Genomic DNA, 18,529 nt, shown 5'->3' with positions numbered 1-18,529 from the left:
CACCTCCTAACAGAAATAGTAGCAGACAGACGAACAAACAAAATATATAGAACAAAGAGGTCCGTAGACCAAGCAAACTAACAGAGTTAGATAAAGAGCACAGGCTAGCTAGAAAGTAGTTATACAATGAAGTCCAGCAAAGCCAGAAGGGCGGAGCAGGATTAAATAGGCCAACAAGGTCATGTGACCAGCAAAGGAAAAAACCTAAGAGCAAGGTTCTAACACAATGTAAACTTGGGCATTTATTGAAGATGTAATGACAGCCATCTCCCCAGTGCCTTTACCTGACATGCAGCCCCATATCATTAATGAAGGTGGAAATTTGCATGTTCTCTTCATGTAGACATCTTTATAAATCTCATTGGAACGGCACCAAACAAAAGTTCCAGCATCATCACCTTGCCCAATGCAGATTCACGATTCATCACTGAATATGACTTTCATCCAGTTATCCACAGTCCACGATTGCTTTTCCTTAGCCCATTGTAACCTTGTTTTTTTCTGTTTAGGTGTTAATGATGGCTTATGCTTAGCTTTTCTGTATGTAAATCCCATTTTCTTTAGGCGGTTTCTTACAGTTCGGTCACAGACATTGACTCCAGTTTCCTCCCATTCGTTCCTCATTTGTTTTGTTGTGCATTTCCTGTTTTGGAGACATATTGCTTTAAGTTTACGGTCATGACGCTTTGATGTCTTCCTTGGTCTACCAGTATGTTTGCCATTAAAAACCTTCCCATATTGTTTGTATTTGGTCCAGATTTTAGACACAGCTGACTGTGAACAAGCAACATCTTTTGCAACATTGCGTGATTATTTACCTTCTTTTAAGAGTTTGATAATCCTCTCCTTTGTTTCAATTGACATCTCTCATGTTGGAGCCATGATTCATGTCAGTCCACTTGGTGCAACAGCTCTCCAAGGTGTGATCACTCCTTTTTAGATACAGACTAACGAGCAGATCTAAATTGATGCAGGTGTTAGTTTTGGAAATGAAAATTTACAGGGTGATTGTTATGATCTGCTACAAGCACTAAGGAAAGACAGGAGATCTGTCCCTACAATAGAACTAAGCTAGATCCCTACGATGTAACGGGCAACCTGATCCTGCGATCAGACCTGCTAAAGTCCTCAGCTAGTCTGAACGAAGACCTATAGATGTGAGGGAGGGATCCCTACAAGAACTAGGGACTGGGAGAAAGATGGACACCTCCTAGCAGAAATTGTAGCAGTAAAAAGACAAACAAACAACATAGAACATAGAGGTCAAAAGACCTAGCTAAACTGACTGAGTAAGGTAACAAAGCACCTGGCTAGCTTAAGAGTAGAAATTACAATGAAGTCCAGCAAGGCCAGAAGGGCGGAGCGGGATTAAATAGGCAAAAAAAAGTCATGTGACCAGCATAATAGAAAAAACCTAACAGGAGAGTTCTAACAGTACCCCCTCTTCTATGAGGATCCTCCGGATCCCCTAGGCCCAGGCTTATCAGGAAACCTCTTGTGAAACGCTCTGACAAGTCTGGAAGCAGAAACATCATCTGCCCTCACCCATGAGTTATCCTTGGGACCGAAACCCTTCCAAGCGACGAGATACTGCAAACTCCCTCTATACCGTCTAGAATTAAGGATGCGGGAAATTTCATATTCCCCATCCTCCACCACTGGAGGAACAGTGGCAGTGGCGTCTCTATCTGATACATAAGCTTTTTTCAATAAAGAAACATGAAACACCGGATTAATCTTCCAGGAGGTAGGAACCTCCAACCTAACAGCAGATTGGTTAACTACCTGAAGCACCTTAAAGGGCCCTACAAACTTGGGACCCAATTTTTTAGAAGGAATCCTCAACCGCAGATTCTTAGAGGACAACCAAACCATGTCACCAACCGTAAACAAAACCTCTTGACGTTTCCTGTCAAAGTACCTCTTAGATTTTTTGTTAGCCTCCTGAAGATTACCACGCACATCCGTCCAAACTCTTTCCAAATCACCGGAAAAACTCTCCTCCTCAGGCACAGCCGATACCAATTTGGAGGATGACCCAAAAGACGGATGTCTCCCAGAACAACAAAAAAAAGGCGAACACCCAGCAGAAGAGGATGTATGATTGTTAAGAGCAAATTCAGCAAGCGGCAGAAACTCAGACCACCCCTCTTGATTGTCTGCCACAAAACAACGCAAGAACTGCTCAACATCCTGGTTCTTCGTTTCTGTCCAGCCATTAGACTCAGGATGATATCCAGATGAAAATGACAAATGAACTCCCAACCTTTCACAAAAGGCACGCCAAAAACGAGCCACGAACTGAGGTCCCCTATCAGAAACAATGTCAGGAGGAACACCATGGAGTCTGACAATCTCCTTGACAAAGGCCTTAGCGAGTGTCTTAGCGCAGGGCAGTTTGATGAAGGGAACCAAGTGACACATCTTGCTAAAAAGGTCCACGACCACCCAGATGACCGTGAAACCCTCAGAGGGAGGAAGGTCAGTAATAAAGTCCATAGCCAGATGTGTCCAAGGTGCACTAGGAACCTCCAGAGGGCAAAGAAACTCCGCAGCAGGAGTATGTGAAGACTTAGATCTAGCACACACAGTACATTGACGCACCCACTTAATGACTTCCTTCTGCCATCCAGGCCACCAAAAACTGCGACGCACAAGTCTCTTGATCTCAGAAATTCCAGGATGACCTGCCAACCGAGACTCATGACACTCAACAAACAAATCTCTCCTAAAGGTCCTAGGCACAAACAACCTCCCATGGGGAGTGTTAGATGGGGCCTTCTCCTGTGCTTTAAGAATCTCATCTTCCAAAACAGAGTCCAATGCAGCAATCACAACACCTTCTTGTAAAATGCTCTCCTCCTCCTCAGCACCGACCATGGGAGAAAAGCTGCGAGACAAAGCATCAGCTTTAACATTCTTGGTACCCGGGATGAAAGTAATGGAAAAATTAAACCGCAAAAAAAAAAGTGCCCACCTAGCCTGGCGGGCATTCAAGCGCTTGGCAGCATCAAGATAGATCGGATTTTTATGATCAGTGAAAACCTGAATGGGAAATTCAGCACCTTCCAAGAGATGACGCCAGTGTTCAAATGCGAGTTTAATAGCCAGCAATTCCCGATTACCAATATCGTAATTAAGTTCAGTCTCAGAAGATTATTTTGAAAAAAAGGCACAGGGATGTACTCCATCCTTGTTTTCCTGAGACAACACCGCACCGACCCCCACAGAAGAAGCATCAACCTCAACCAAAAAAGGCTTAGTCACATCAGGCTGCATAAGGATGGGGGCAGAGCTGAACCTCTCCTTTAGAAACACAAAAGCTTCAATGGCCTCAGTAGTCCACTGAACCGTATTAGAACCTTTCCTGGTGAGAACGGTCAGTGGTTTAACAATAATAGAAAATTTTTTAATGAATTTTCTGTAATAATTGGCGAAACCCAAAAACCTCTGTATCGATTTCAAACCAATAGGCCTAGGCCATTCCTGCACAGCTTGAACTTTCACCGGGTCCATCTCAAAGCCCTCGCTGGAGATAATGTATCCCAAAAAACTAATTCTCTGTACAGCGAACTCACATTTCTCCAGCTTAGCAAAAAGCGAATTGTCAATCAATAACTGCAATACCTCACGTACGCTCCGCCAATGAGACTCCAGGTCAGGCGAATAAATCCAAATGTCATCCAAATACACTACCACATTTTTGCCGATCACAGGTCTAAGGATGTCATTAATAAGATTCTGAAAAAATGCTGGTGCATTGGTAAGACCAAAAGGCATAACCAAATTCTCAAAATGACCCACAGGAGTGTTAAAAGCAGTCTTCCATTCATCACCCTCCTTCATGCGCAACAAATTGTATGCCCCCCGGAGATCAATTTTAGAGAACCACTTGGCCCCCACTAACTGGTTAAACAAATCAGGAATCAATGGCAGTGGGTAGGGATTGCGTACAGTAATTTTATTAATCTCGCAAAAGTCCAAACAAGGACGTAAACCGCCGTCCTTTTTTTTAACAAAAAAAAATCCAACAGCCACAGGTACTTAGAGGGTCTGATATGACCGGCGGCCAAGCTCGTCTGTATGTATTCCTCCAAAGCCTTTCTCTCAGGAATAGTAAGATTAAATAAACGACTTTTAGGAAGAGTCGCTCCAGGGACAAATTCAATGGTACAATTGTAGTCTCTATGGGGAGGCAAAATTTGCGACTCCTCCTCAGAAAAAACTTTCCAAAAATCCTGAATAGGTACAGGTAATTCCCCTTTGTCCACAGCAGCAATGCGCCTGTTACAACACTTGTCATAACACTTAGGGCTCCAGGACTTAATTTCATTGGTAGACCAATCCAGTACAGGATTGTGCAATTTTAACCAGGGCAACCCCAAAACTATTGGAGAAGGCAAATTATTTAATACCACCAAATCCAAATTTTCTTGGTGAATACCATTAATAGTGAGGGGAAATTCATAAACCTTGTGAGTAACACATTTCAAGGGAGAGCCATCGACAGAAACCACGGCAATAGGGGATGACAAAGGTTTGGGTTTTAAATTAAGTTTTTCCAAGAATCCCCCATCAATCACATTCAGAGTAGAACCACAATCCACAAATACCCGAAATTCAATTAATTCTTCCTGAGCTGCGGTAGTAGCAGAAAGAAATACACCCTTAGTGTTTAAACAGGCTATACGGGCGTAACTGACCTTTTTTTTTTTCTTTGTTCATACGAAGCACACAGTTCTTAATGAAATGGTCAGATTTGCCGCAATAAAAGCACAAACCTTCAGAAAACCTGCGGTCTTTTTCCTGAGAGCGGGGTGACATCGCCCCAATCTCCATCGGCTCTCCAGTGTCAGTACAGACCCTCTCAAGACTCGGAGCTGACATGGCAGAGGATTTACTCTCATTAACCCTTGCACGCAGTCTCCTGTCCACCCGTATAGCTAATTGCATTGCCTCCTGCAAGTTTCCAGGTGTAGGATAAGCAATCAGCAGATCCTTAACCCTTTCACCTAGCCCAGCAAGAAGCAAACTTTTCAGAGCTGAATCGTTCCACCCCACCTGAGCAGACCACCGACGGAAGTGAGTACAATAATTTTCCACATTACCTGATCCCTGCCTCAAATGTCTCAATTCCGTCTCAGCTGATGAGACACGATCAGGATCATCATACAACAACCCCAAAGCAGAAAAAAAACTATCCACTGATCTAAAGCACGGATCACTAGGTTGGAGAGAAAAGGCCCATCCCTGAGGTTCTTTGCGCAAAAGTGACATTATGAACCCTATGCGCTGTGATTCATCACCAGAGGATCTGGGTCTCAAACGAAAATACAATAAACAAGCATTTTTAAAGGAAAAAAAATCTTGTTGTTCACCAAAAGATAAATCAGGCAATCGTACCTTTGGCTCCACAAAATGCGCTCCAGAACAGCTACTCATGTGTTGTTGGAGCTCGGCCACCTCCAGAGAGAGTCCCTGCAGGCGTTGAGCCAAATCCTGAACCGACACCATGATGGAAACTGGAGGTCTTTCCTTAGAGAAATTTTTTAGGCTGGACTTACTGTTATGATCTGCTACAAGCACTAAGGAAAGACAGGAGATCTGTCCCTACAATAGAACTAAGCTAGATCCCTACGATGTAACGGGGAACCTGATCCTGCGATCAGACCCGCTAAAGTCCTCAGCTAGTCTGAACAAAGACCTATAGATGTGAGGGAGGGATCCCTACAAGAACTAGGGACTGGGAGAAAGATGGACACCTCCTAGCAGAAATTGTAGCAGTAAAAAGACAAACAAACAACATAGAACATAGAGGTCAAAAGACCTAGCTAAACTGACTGAGTAAGGTAACAAAGCACCTGGCTAGCTTAAGAGTAGAAATTACAATGAAGTCCAGCAAGGCCAGAAGGGCGGAGCGGGATTAAATAGGCAAAAAAAGGTCATGTGACCATTTTAATAGAAAAAAACCTAACAGGAGAGTTCTAACAGTGATTCCATAATGTTTTCTCAGAATTGAGTGATTCCATAATTGTTTCCCTCTGCTTGGCCTGAAAAAAATTACCCTTACTGAGTACCACATTTTTTTTCTTGATTTCTTTTAGTGTTTCTTAAAGCCATAAAGTTGCCATTTGAAATTACTTTAATTTTGTGCCATGTCTGTGATCTGCTTTCTTTCAACAACATTAAACAACTGAATGAACATCCTCCGAGCCTGGTGATTCCATAATTTTTGCCAGGGGTTGTATATGGAGATATTTTATACTACATGGAGGATTATGGGGGTGCATTATATTATATGGAGGACTACGGGCTGTGCATTATACTATATGGAAGACTATGGGATGCATTATACTATATGTATGGTATTGTAGAATTTACCATAGACATCATTCATGAAATGTAAAAAGTAAGTGATATCTTTGGCATTGTACTATACCTACTGTATATTTCTCTGCTGTATCTGTGCATCATGAATCGTGGTATGTGTTAAAGGGGCCACTGAGACTCTTTCGCCCGGGGCCCTTTCGCCTTGCCCTGCTCCAAGTTCTTTTGTGTCCTGCATCTGTGAGTAAACATTGCAGAGTATTTCTGTGAGACAGCACTTATGGACTGCTCCTGGTGTAATATACACTGCTCAAAAAAAATAAAGGGAACACTTAAACAACAGAATACAATTCCAAATAAATCAAACTTCTGTGAAATCAAACTGTCCACTTAAGAAGCAACACTGATTGACAATCAATTTCACATGCTGTTGTGCAAATGGAATAGACAATAGATGGAAATTATTGGCAATTATCAAGACACCATCAATAAAGGAGTGGTTCTGCAGGTGGGGACCACAGACCATATCTCAGTACCAATGCTTTCTGGCTGATGTTTTGGTCACTTTTGAATGTTGGTTGTGCTTTCATACTCGTGGTAGCATGAGACGGGCTCTACAACCCAAAGAATTTGCTCAGGTAGTGCAGCTCATCCAGGATGGCACATCAATGCGAGCTGAGGCAAGAAGGTTTGCTGTGTCTGTCAGCGTAGTGTCCAGAGGCTGGAGGTGCTACCAGGAGACAGGCCAGTACACCAGGAGACGTGGAGGGGGCCGTAGGAGGGCAACAACCCAGCAGCAGGACCGCTACCTCCGCCTTTGTGCAAGGAGGAACAGGAGGAGCACTGCCAGAGCCCTGCAAAATTATCTCCAGCAGGCTACAAATGTGCATGTGTTTGCACAAACGGATAGAGACTGACTCCATGAGGGTGGTATGAGGGCCCAACGTCCACAGAAGGGGGTTGTGCTCACAGCCCAACACCGTGCAGGACGCTTGACATTTGCCATAGAACACCAGGATTGGCAAAGTCGCCACTGGCGCCCTGTGCTCTTCACAGATGAAAGCAGGTTCACACTGAGCACATGTGACAGATGTGACAGAGTCTGGAGACGCCGTGGAGAGCGATCTGCGTCCTGCAACATCCTTCAGCATGACCGGTTTGGCAGTGGGTCAGTAATGGTGTGGGGTGGCATTTCTTTGGAGGGCCTCACAGCCCTCCATGTGCTGCCTGACTGCCATTAGGTACCGAGATGAGATCCTCAGACCTCTTGTGAGACCATATGCTGGTGCGGTTGGCCCTGGGTTCCTCCTAATGCAGGACAATGCCAGACCTCATGTGGCTGGAGTGTGTCAGCAGTTCCTGCAAGATGAAGGCATTGAAGCTATGGACTGGCCCGCCCGTTCCACAGACCTGAATCCGATTGAGCACATCTGGGACATCATGTCTCGCTCCATCCACAAACGTCACGTTGCACCACAGACTGTCCAGGAGTTGGTGGATGCTTTAGTCCAGGCATGGGAGGATATCCCACAGTAGACCATCCGCAGCCTCATCAGGAGCATGCCCAGGTGTTGTAGGGAGGTCATACAGGCACGTGGAGGCCACACACAATACTGAGCCTCATTTTGACTTGTTTTAAGGACATTACATCAAATTTGGATCAGCCTGTAGTGTGGTTTTCCACTTTAATTTTGGGGGTGACTTCAAATCCAGGCCTCCATTGGTTACTAAATGTGATTTCCATTGATGATTTTTGTGTAATTTTGTTGTGAGCACATTCAACTTTGTACAGAACAAAGTATTCAATGAGAATATTTCATTCATTCAGATCTAGGATGTGTTATTTGAGTGTTCCCTTTATTTTTTTGAGCAGTGTACTTGCAAGCTGTGTTGTTTCATCCGCCCTGTCCCAAAATTGTTGGTCTGAATTTGTTACCACTTACCAGCTTTTCATTTTTCAAGACTATGCCAGTTAATTGCTGTATCCTCTGAGCTGTTTGCCGCTGTCAGATATTGTAACCACCAAGCTCTATGCTACACAAACAAAATTGTAGTGTAACAATCAACCTAACAGAAACTTTCAGTTATTGTGCAACCACCAAGCTCAGTGGCTCAGTGGTGAAGTGTAACCACCAAGATTTATGCTGCATTACTGTGTAACGGCTACACTTGTACCTTTATATGACAGACTAACATCATATATACCTCATCTCGAGTTCTACCCTGGCATGTCTGTGTCCGTCACTGTGACATACTCAAGCTGGGAGCTCTGTCTGGTGGCCAAGGACCACACATAAGGTCTGATCCGCTCACAAACAATGTTGCCATCTCTCTCAGAGTTACTTAGTTTGATTATTAACTTTTTGTATTTTAGGCAGTAAATTCCTATTCCAGGGATGTGTACAATGAACATGTACAATCAATGTACAAGGCCATTTCCTACCATAAATCCATTGCATTTAATATTTAAAAGTTGCAAACAGACTGTCAGACTGGCAAGAATCTGCAGGACAAGATCTGGCGATTATTTCTGAGCTCAGACGGCTGTGAAAATGACTGTGTATAAATATTGGGATTACATCCTTGCAGGACCGTAAAAACATCCTGGTCACATGACTCATACACAATCCTCTCTTCATGCTCATGAGCAACGATCATTTCTCATCTAGAATATTTGCCTTCACGCCTCTGCAGTATATTTTTCTGCTTCCTTAAGGAGGAACGATAAATTAGACCTGCTGTAAATATAACCAAGAGAGCTGATGCTTTATTAGTCCGAAGACTCGAAGGCATGTGATCTGATAAATATCATCATAATCTTCATACCTTCATAGCTATATGTAGAACCGTAATAACCAACTGCAAAGACAACACGTTTTTTTGCTAATAAGCTGGTAAACAATATTAACAAGATTATTAAAAATAATATAAAAATACTTGATTTTATCATAAAAGGCTCAGTACACCCAGGGTCGGTTTTATGCAAAGTGGGGCCCTAGTCAAAAGTTTATTGTGTGGCCCAAAATGCTGACATATTGTACCATCACACAGAAACATTGCGGTTGCAGTTATATGCGCTGAGATCAGACCATTAAATGAGTGCGACTGACAATATTGAAGTTCTTCAGTGCTTGTTTCCCGGCCTCTTTACTCCGGCTGACTAACAATGATGGGCACGGAACGATCACTAATAGATCAATCTGTCCCCAACATCATGTTATCAGCAGCTGATCTGCAGTTTACACTGGGCGATGTGTTGCTGAGAACAATGATTTTGTTCTGCCATAAACAATCTAATCATCCGATGAATAAGCAGCATTTTGCTCGTTTGCTGGACAATTGCTGACATGTTTACACCTATGAGCTCTTGTCTGTGAAACCAAGATTTATAAATGTGGATCTCACACCCACACTCACACACATACTGTGTGTCACATACTGCCACTGTGTGTCTATACCCGACCATCTACATATACTATTAACATATATGCAAGTTAGAATAATGCAGTAAAATATATAAACATACACACTTATATACACACATTTACACGGCACACACTATACACACACTTATACACACGGCACACACAGATGTACACAGCACACACATGTACAAGGCACACACTTAGGCTGCGTGCCCACTACGCGTTTTTCAACCGTTTTTGCCTCGGAATTTCCGCAGCGAAAACGCTTGGTAATACGAGCCCCATGGTCCCTAATGATAATCCGCATGTGTGCTGCGGATTATCATTGGGGAAAAATACGCAGCATGTCCATTAATTTTGCGGACACGCAGCTTAATTGCCGCCATGGACTTGCATTGAATCGCTTAATATCCGCATGACTACATGTGCACATGCGGATATTAAGCGATTCAATGTGCGGATGGTACCCGGGTCTGGAGAAGAGGAGAATCTCATCCAGACCCGGGTAGCATACAACCCCTGGCAAAAATTATGGAATCACCGGGCTCGGAGGATGTTCATTCAGATCACAGACATGGCACAAAACTAAATTCATTTCAAACGGCAACTTTAGGGCTTTAAGAAACACTAAAAGAAATCAAGATAAAAAATGTGGTACTCAGTAAGGGTAATTTTTTTTAGACCAAGCAGAGGGTAAAAATGATGGAATCACTCAATTCTGAGGAAAAAATTATGGAATCATGAAAAACAAACACACAAAAGAACACTCCAATACATCACTAGTATTTTGTTGCACCACTTCTGGCTTTAATAACAGCTTGCAGTCTCTGAGGCATGGACTTAACGAGTGACAAACAGTACTCTTAATCAATCTGGCTCCAACTTTCTCTGTTTGCTGTTGCCAGATCAGCTTTGCAGGTTGGAGCCTTGTCATGGACCATTTTCTTCAACTTCCACCAAAGATTTTCAATTGGATTGAGATCCGGACTATTTGCACGCCATGACATTGACCTTATGTGTCTTCTTTCAAGGAATGTTTTCACAGTTTTTGCTCTATGGCAGGATGCATTATCATCTTGAAAAATAATGTCATCATCCCCAATCATCCTTTCAATTGATGGGATAAGAAAACTGTCCAAAATATTAATGTAAACTTGGGCATTTATTGAAGATGTAATGACAGCCATCTCCCCAGTGCCTTTACCGGACATGCAGCCCCATATCATCAATGAAGGTGGAAATTTGCATGTTCTCTTCATGCAGACATCTTTATAAATCTCATTGGAACGGCACCAAACAAAAGTTTCAGCATCATCACCTTGCCCAATGCAGATTCGCAATTCATCACTGAATATGACTTTCATCCAGTCATCCACAGTCCACGATTGCTTTTCCTTAGCCCATTGTAACCTTGTTTTTTTCTGTTTAGGTGTTAATGATGGCTTATGTTTAGCATTTTTGTATGTAAATCCCATTTCCTTTAGGCGGTTTCTTACAGTTCGGTCACAGACATTGACTTCAGTTTCCTCCCATTCGTTCCTCATTTGTTTTGTTGTGCATTTCCTGTTTTGGAGACATATTGCTTTAAGTTTCCGGTCTTGACGCTTTGATGTCTTCCTTGGTCTACCAGTATGTTTGCCTTTAACAACCTTCCCATGTTGTTTGTATTTGGTCTAGATTTTAGACACAGCTGACTGTGAACAACCAACATCTTTTGCAACATTGCATGATGATTTACCTTCTTTTAAAAGTTTGATAATCCTCTCCTTTGTTTCAATTGACATCTCTCGTGTTGGAGCCATGATTCATGTCAGTCCACTTGGTGCAATAGCTCTCCAAGGTGTGATCACTTCTTTTTAGATGCAGACTAACAAGCAGATCTAATTTGATGCAGGTGTTAGTTTTGGAAATGAAAATTTACAGGGTGATTCCATAATTTTTTCCTCAGAATTGAGTGATTCCATAATTTTTTCCCTCTACTTGGTCTGAAAAAAATTACCCTTACTGAGTACCACATTTTTTATCTTGATTTCTTTTAGTGTTTCTTAAAGCTCTAAAGTTGCCATTTGAAATGACTTTAGTTTTGTGCCATGCCTGTGATCTGCTTTTTTTCAACAACATTAAACAACTGAATGAACATCCTGCGAGCCCGGTGATTCCATAATTTTTGCCAGGGGTTGTAGTACCTGTTAAAAAAAGAATTTAAAATAAAAAATAAACATTATACTTACCTTTCGATGGCCCCGGTCTCATGACTAAATGACGTCACCGCAGGTCCTTTTACACCATCGCGAGCCGTACAATAATAATAATAATAATATTTATTTTTATAGCGCCAACATATTCCGCAGCATATTACAAATTTTAGGGGGGACTTTTACAGACAATACAGAATAAGCATATCTCATATCGAAAGGAGTGAGGGCCCTGCTCGCAAGCTTACAGTCTATGAGGAAATGGGGGAGACACAAAAGGTAGAATGTACATATATTGTATAATGCAGCCTTGATATACTAAATAGGATAAATAATAATACATGGTACAAGATAAAATAATACATGGTACAAAATAATAATACAATAGTACAAGAGACTGGACGCATCGTACAGGAGACCCGGGGCCATCAGAAGGTAAGTATAATGTTTATTTTTTCTTTTTTAACATTTTTTTTTTTTTTTAACTATTAACTTCGTCACACTATATAAATCCATGCCGGTTGCATGGATTTATATAGTGTGACCAAGTTGTCAAGCACTTTTCCAAGTGATGCTAAAATCGCTTGGAAAAGCGCTTGATAACCCTCATACATAAATGCATGCAAAAACGCTTGACAAACGCTTCTACCTGGCAGGAAAAACGCATGTAAAATCCGCATGCAATTTTCCTGCCAGGCAGATGTGGAAAAAATCTGCAGCATTTCTGCATCGTGGGCACTTAGCCTTATACACACAGCACACACATGTACAAGGCACACACTTAGGCTAAGTGCCCACGATGCAGAAATGCTGTAGATTTTTTCCACATCTCCCTGGCAGGAAAAACGCATGCGGATTTTACATGCGTTTTTCCTGCCAGGTAGAAGCGTTTGTCAAGCCAAGATTTTTGCATGCATTTCTGTATGTGTAGCACCCCGAGGGCTCAGTTCCTACAGAGGTATCGCATTTCAGTTAGAGGTGTGGTATCTCACTTCCAGGTAAGTATGGAGTGTGGATCAGGACCCTGACAGCTGCATGCATTATACCACATTTCCGGGGGACAGCTCGACGGTGCTCCCAGCTGCGAGCACGACAGACCATGTCCCTGGCTGGAGTGGGAGGGAGGGAACACCCAGAACAGGGGGAACATAGTAGTGCAGGAGCAGAGAGGAAGCAGTTCCTGGATGCACAGAGAGAGGAGTATAAAAAGGTGGGGGCCATCTTAGGAGGGAGTTCTGTGAGAGGAGAAGGCAGGGAGCAGAGCTGCTGCATGGGCTCTGCTCCCTGGGCAGGCCTAGCACAGAGGCCAGAGCCTGAGGGAAGAAAGAAGGGGAGCAGGGAGGCTCCAGGAACACCGAGGAAGGAGGGACCCCAGGGGTGCAGAACGGTCAGTAGCCACTGCACGCCCTAATTCACCTGAGTGGAGGGGTCAGGCCGCAGAAGGGGAACCGGATCCCTAAATTGGTGGAGGAGAAACTACACTCAGCCAAGAACCGGAGGTTGTGACCATTCATTGGTGCAGCCCCCTGCTAAACCTGCTAGGAAGGCACCATATAGGATAGCGGGAAGCGGAGGCCAACGCTTACCCGACACGGTCCGCGGTAGCTGGACAGAAGTTTGGTCACTGGTGGGGCACGAGAGGCCAGAGAAAGGACAGAAGGGGGTCCTGTGCCATACTCCTGAATTGCCTGGGGGTTGACCGAGCTCCTCACCTGGTGGATGCAGCACGGCTTGGGCAGTCATTGCTTACAGAAGTGACATGGATAACAACTGTGAGTAAAAACCCTGGACTGCACCATTGGACTCAGTGTGATCTTTGCTGCGCCTGCACCATCACCCCCAGCATCCACCTACACTGCCCTGAGGCTACACTCTTCCCGTGGGGAGTTATCCTATCCCTGTGCTGCACACCAACACCAGCCTCAGCGGTCTGCCTCGCAGCGGCGGTTACCCCTGACGCCACGGGTGGCGTAGTCGGACATTCAAAACACTGATAAATAGACTGCCGCCACTTGGTCTGACCACCCTGAGCCACGGGACCGGGTTGCCACCACTACTACCCCCCAGCATCGTACGGAGGCCCGGTTCCGGGTACCCCACGGCCCAGGGGGCGAGTCAGCTTTGGCGTACTCGGCAGGATCGTGACCAACCCGCCACCAGCGGGTATTGCGTGCCTGAAGAAGACTGTAATACTTACCTTGTGGAGTTTCCCGCCATCCGCAGCCGTTTCCCGCCATCCGCGGCCATTTTCCCGCCATCGGGCGCCATCTTTGGGACGCTGCGCAGGAAGAAGAGGGGTGTGGACGACGAAAGCGCGCGAGAGCCGAAGACCCGCCTTACGCACTGACGCCGCGCAGGGTCCTGGAAGGAGCTCCAGCAGACGCCGACGTCACCAGCACGCGACGCAAGGTCCTCGCCCAGAGCATCGCCAGCGGAGCCGCGGCCTACAGAAGAGGATCGCCAGAAGGTAGGCCACGGTTAACCAGGGGGGAGGAAGACATCAGGAATGGAGGGCAAGATGGCGGACCGGCAGCAGACTAAGCTGCCCAGCATCGGCAGTGCCGTCGCGGGTCCCGACCAGCGCCAGCAGAAGACGCGTGACGCAGGAGCGGTCGCGGGAGCAGGTAAGAGGAGTCTCCCTGTCCCGGACGCTGCCAGCGTCAGCCTTCTCCCGGGCCCCCTGGTGGAGCCGCCGATCCCGGGCGTCATCAACAGCGGCCCTCTCCAGGCCCCGCCGCAAGGCCTACTGCACCGCGGCGCAAGGGGCTGGTATGCCCTCAACATCCACCAGGTGGGCGGAGAGAGTCACACTGCTGAGGACCCGGACGGGTCTGAAGATGATTACCAGCAGGAACCACCAGGAGGACACCGCTACTAGGAAAGAGCACTGCAGACTGTACATACTTACCCATAAGGGTATGAGAAAAGTTTAAAGTTTCCAGTTATGCCCCGTTGGGAATTGTGCAAGTTTTGAGAAAGTTTACCCCGGATGGGGACTGTTGCCTGACTGTTGCCTGTATGTTGTTTGAATAGCCGGCTGAGGACTGGGAGCAGCCAACTCTTTGTTTATATCCAGCTGAGGACTGGGAGCAGCCACTTTTTATGAACTCTCCGGCCGAGGACTGGGAGCGGTCAATTTTGTAAATAGTTGCACTTCTTAAAGTGCCCTCTACTGGTTTTATATACACCTACCTCAAGAGATGCCTAAAAGTGTTTGTTGCACTTATAATTGCACCCTGTTACGGCGACATGGACACCTGGTCGCAACAGGAGCCGTAACCTACTGGAGGACTCCGTCGTGAAAGTTGCTACTGAAATTTGGTTCATGTTGTATATCTGAAGAACTGTTTTCCATTGATGTACCAAGAGTTATATTTAAAATGAAAATTATATGCATATAGTGAAAGTAAGGCTGATGATGTTGAGATAAGAAGGTTATTTCCCATAAAGGGAAAGAAAAGTTGAATTGATTTTACATGTTTGCATTTAAAAAAAAAATTTGCATGTCTTGAGGAAAAATGCTTTTTACTTTATTCCAGCCCGCGGACGTGCTGTGATTTACCAGGGGGGAATGTAGCACCCCGAGGGCTCGGATGCTACAGAGGTATCGCATCTCAGTTAGAGGTGTGGTATCTCACTTCCAGGTAAGGATGGAGTGTGGATCAGGACCCTGACAGCTGCATGCATTACACCACATTTCCGGGGGACAGTCATGCGGATATTAAGCGATTCAATGCAAGTCAATGGCGGCAATTACGCTGCGGGTCCGCTATCCGCAAAATTAATGGACATGCTGCTGATTTTTCCGCAATGATAATCCGCAGCGGAAATTTCCGCAGCATGTGCATAGCACATGCGGATTATCATTGGGGACCATGGGGTACGTATTACCAAGCGTTTTTAAGGCTCTGTGCCCACAATGCATTTTTTAAGCGTTTCCGCAGCGGCAAAAACGCTGCAGAAACGCTTAAAAAACGCATGGTAGAAGGCCTGCCATGTTCCCCAATGATAATCCGCATGTGCTGTGCACATGCTGTGGAAATTTCCGCTGTGGATTATCATTGCGGAAAAAAACGCAGCATTACCAATTATTTTGCGGAAGCGCTGCGTTTTCACCGCCATTGACTTGCATTAGAACGCATGTATTCCGCTTCACTAGATAAGCACATGCGGAATACATGCGTTCAATGTGCGGATGGTACCCAGGTCTAGAGAAGAGGAGACTCTCCTCCGGACCCGGGTACCTTAGAAAACTGTAAAAAAAAGAATAAAATAAAAAATATATGTTATACTTACCTTCTGGCGGCCCCCGGTGTGCTCCTCCTCTCATGCCGGCAGATCGCGATGGACTGGAGGGGACCTGCGCTGACATCATAGTCATGTGACGGGTCACGTGATGCTGACGTCGGCAGGTCCTTCAGTGTACCGCGATCTGAGGGCATGAGAGGACGAGAGTGAAGCAAGACAAAGGGGGCCATCGGAAGGTACAGTAAGTATAGATTTTTTATTTTTAAACATTCTCTATGGTCACACTATATAAATCCATGCCGTTTGCATGGATTTGTGTCACCCCAGGCCTGGATGCCACAAATATTAAAGGCTGTGTCTGAGAGCAGGAGGGAGGTTCCCTGGTCAGGGACAATTAGCATACAGCACCTCCTGTCCCAGGCCAGTAGGGGGAGCAGGCTGCCCCTATAAAAGCTGGAACTGAAGGCAGGGTTAGGGAGAACTGGACGATCTAGCTCAGGACTGAGACTAGTCCCAGAGAAGGAGGGACAGTTCAGCTGTAGCCAAGGAGTCCGTGAGGCAGAGGAGAAGCTGTGAGCAAGGGACAGAGGCGACGAGAGCCGGTCCTGACTGAGAGAACTACACTACCGGACATTGGGGTCCGAGGCTGTCAGGGTTGTAAGCCCAGCAGCAGAGAACCAACCCGCGAGGGATTTCAGGTCCCTTGGCCTAAGAAGCCTGGAGGCTCCGCCACACAGAGGGACCAGTACAGCACGGAGAAGCAAAAGGTACCTAAGGCCCGAGTCGCAAGCCATACAGGCGAAGTACACGGCCAGCTCAGGGACGTGGGCTTTTACACCATGAAAAGGGGCATAGTCAGCAAGGGCAGAGAGAGAACGGTAGGCCTTCACACTCACCCTGACCAGTGGGGCTCGCCCGAATGATCTCAGACACCCAGGCCCATTCCTACCCGGTACTCCTGTTGGGTCAGTAGTAATACCTACAATAAAGACCCTGGACTGTTTGAAGCGGACTCTGAACTCTTATTACTGCGGCCTGCACTATCACCCCCAGCATTCACATACGCTGCCCTGAGGCTACACTCTTCCCGTGGGGAGTTATCTGACCCCTGTGCTGCATACCAACATCAGCCTCAGCGGTCTGCCTTGCAGCGGCGGTCATGCCTGACCGCAATCCACGGGTGGCGTAGTCGGACATTCATAACTCTACAAATAGACTGCTACAGCATTTGGTCTGACCACCCTGAGCCACAGAATCGGGTTGCCACTACTACCCCCATCATCGCATAGAAGCCCGGTTCCGGGTACCCCACGGCCCAGGGGGCGAGTCAGATTTATATAGTGTGACCAAGTTGACAAGCACTTTCCAAATGATGCTAAAATCGCTTGGAAAGCGCTTGACAACCCGCATGCGGAAATGCATGTGAAGAACGCTTCACATCCGCATGTCCCTGGCAGGAAAAACGCATGTACAATCCGCATGTACAATCCGCATGCGTTTTTTTCTGCCAGGGAGATGCAGAAACGCTCAGGAAAAATCCGAAGCATTTCTGCATCGTGGGCACATAGCCTTAAGCATTTTTGCTGCGGAAATTCCGCGACAAAGGCGCTTGAAAAACGCATAGTGGGCACGCAGCCTTATACACACAGCACACACATGTCCAAGGCACACACTTATACATACTTGTACAAGGCACACAATTATACACACGGCACACACATGTACAAGGCACACACATACACAAATGTACACGGCACACACACATGCTGCACAACAAATGCTCAGTAGATACACACATTACACACAGCACATGTATGCAGGGCATCAAACATTCATATAAACACATACAGATATCTCACAGATAGCACACACTTCACACACTACACACACCTCACATACACACACTGTTTTATGCTGAAATGAATAAAGATGTCCTCACTATGAGCTGCAGCTTCTGCTCACAGCAGCTCTGTCCCAGAAGACACCTTCCTGCCTCTACTCTGCTGGGCCTGCTGACAGGAGCAGAAGGAGGCTGACAGGAGCAGGAGGAGGCTGACAGGAGCACAAGGAGGCTGACAGGGGCAGGAGGAGGCTAACAGGGGCAGGAGGAGGCTGGCAGGGGCAGGAGGATGCTGTCAGGGGCAGGAGGAGGCTGGCAGAAGGAGGCTGACAGGAGCAAGAGAAGGCTGATGGGCAGGAGGAGGCTGACAGGGGCAGGAGGAGGCTGACAAGAGGAGGAGGCAGCTGACAGGAGCAGGAGGAGGTTGACAGGGGAAAGAGGAGGCTGACAGAATGAGGCTGACGGTCAGGAGGAGACTGGCAGGAGGAGGCTGG

Source organism: Phyllobates terribilis, unplaced genomic scaffold (assembly GCF_046119375.1).
Source record: "Phyllobates terribilis strain yellow unplaced genomic scaffold, ASM4611937v1 Scaffold_2__4_contigs__length_985480577, whole genome shotgun sequence".
Taxonomy (NCBI): Eukaryota; Metazoa; Chordata; class Amphibia; order Anura; family Dendrobatidae; genus Phyllobates; species Phyllobates terribilis.
The sequence above is the reverse complement of the archived record's forward strand: the minus strand, read 5'-3'. Positions refer to the sequence as shown.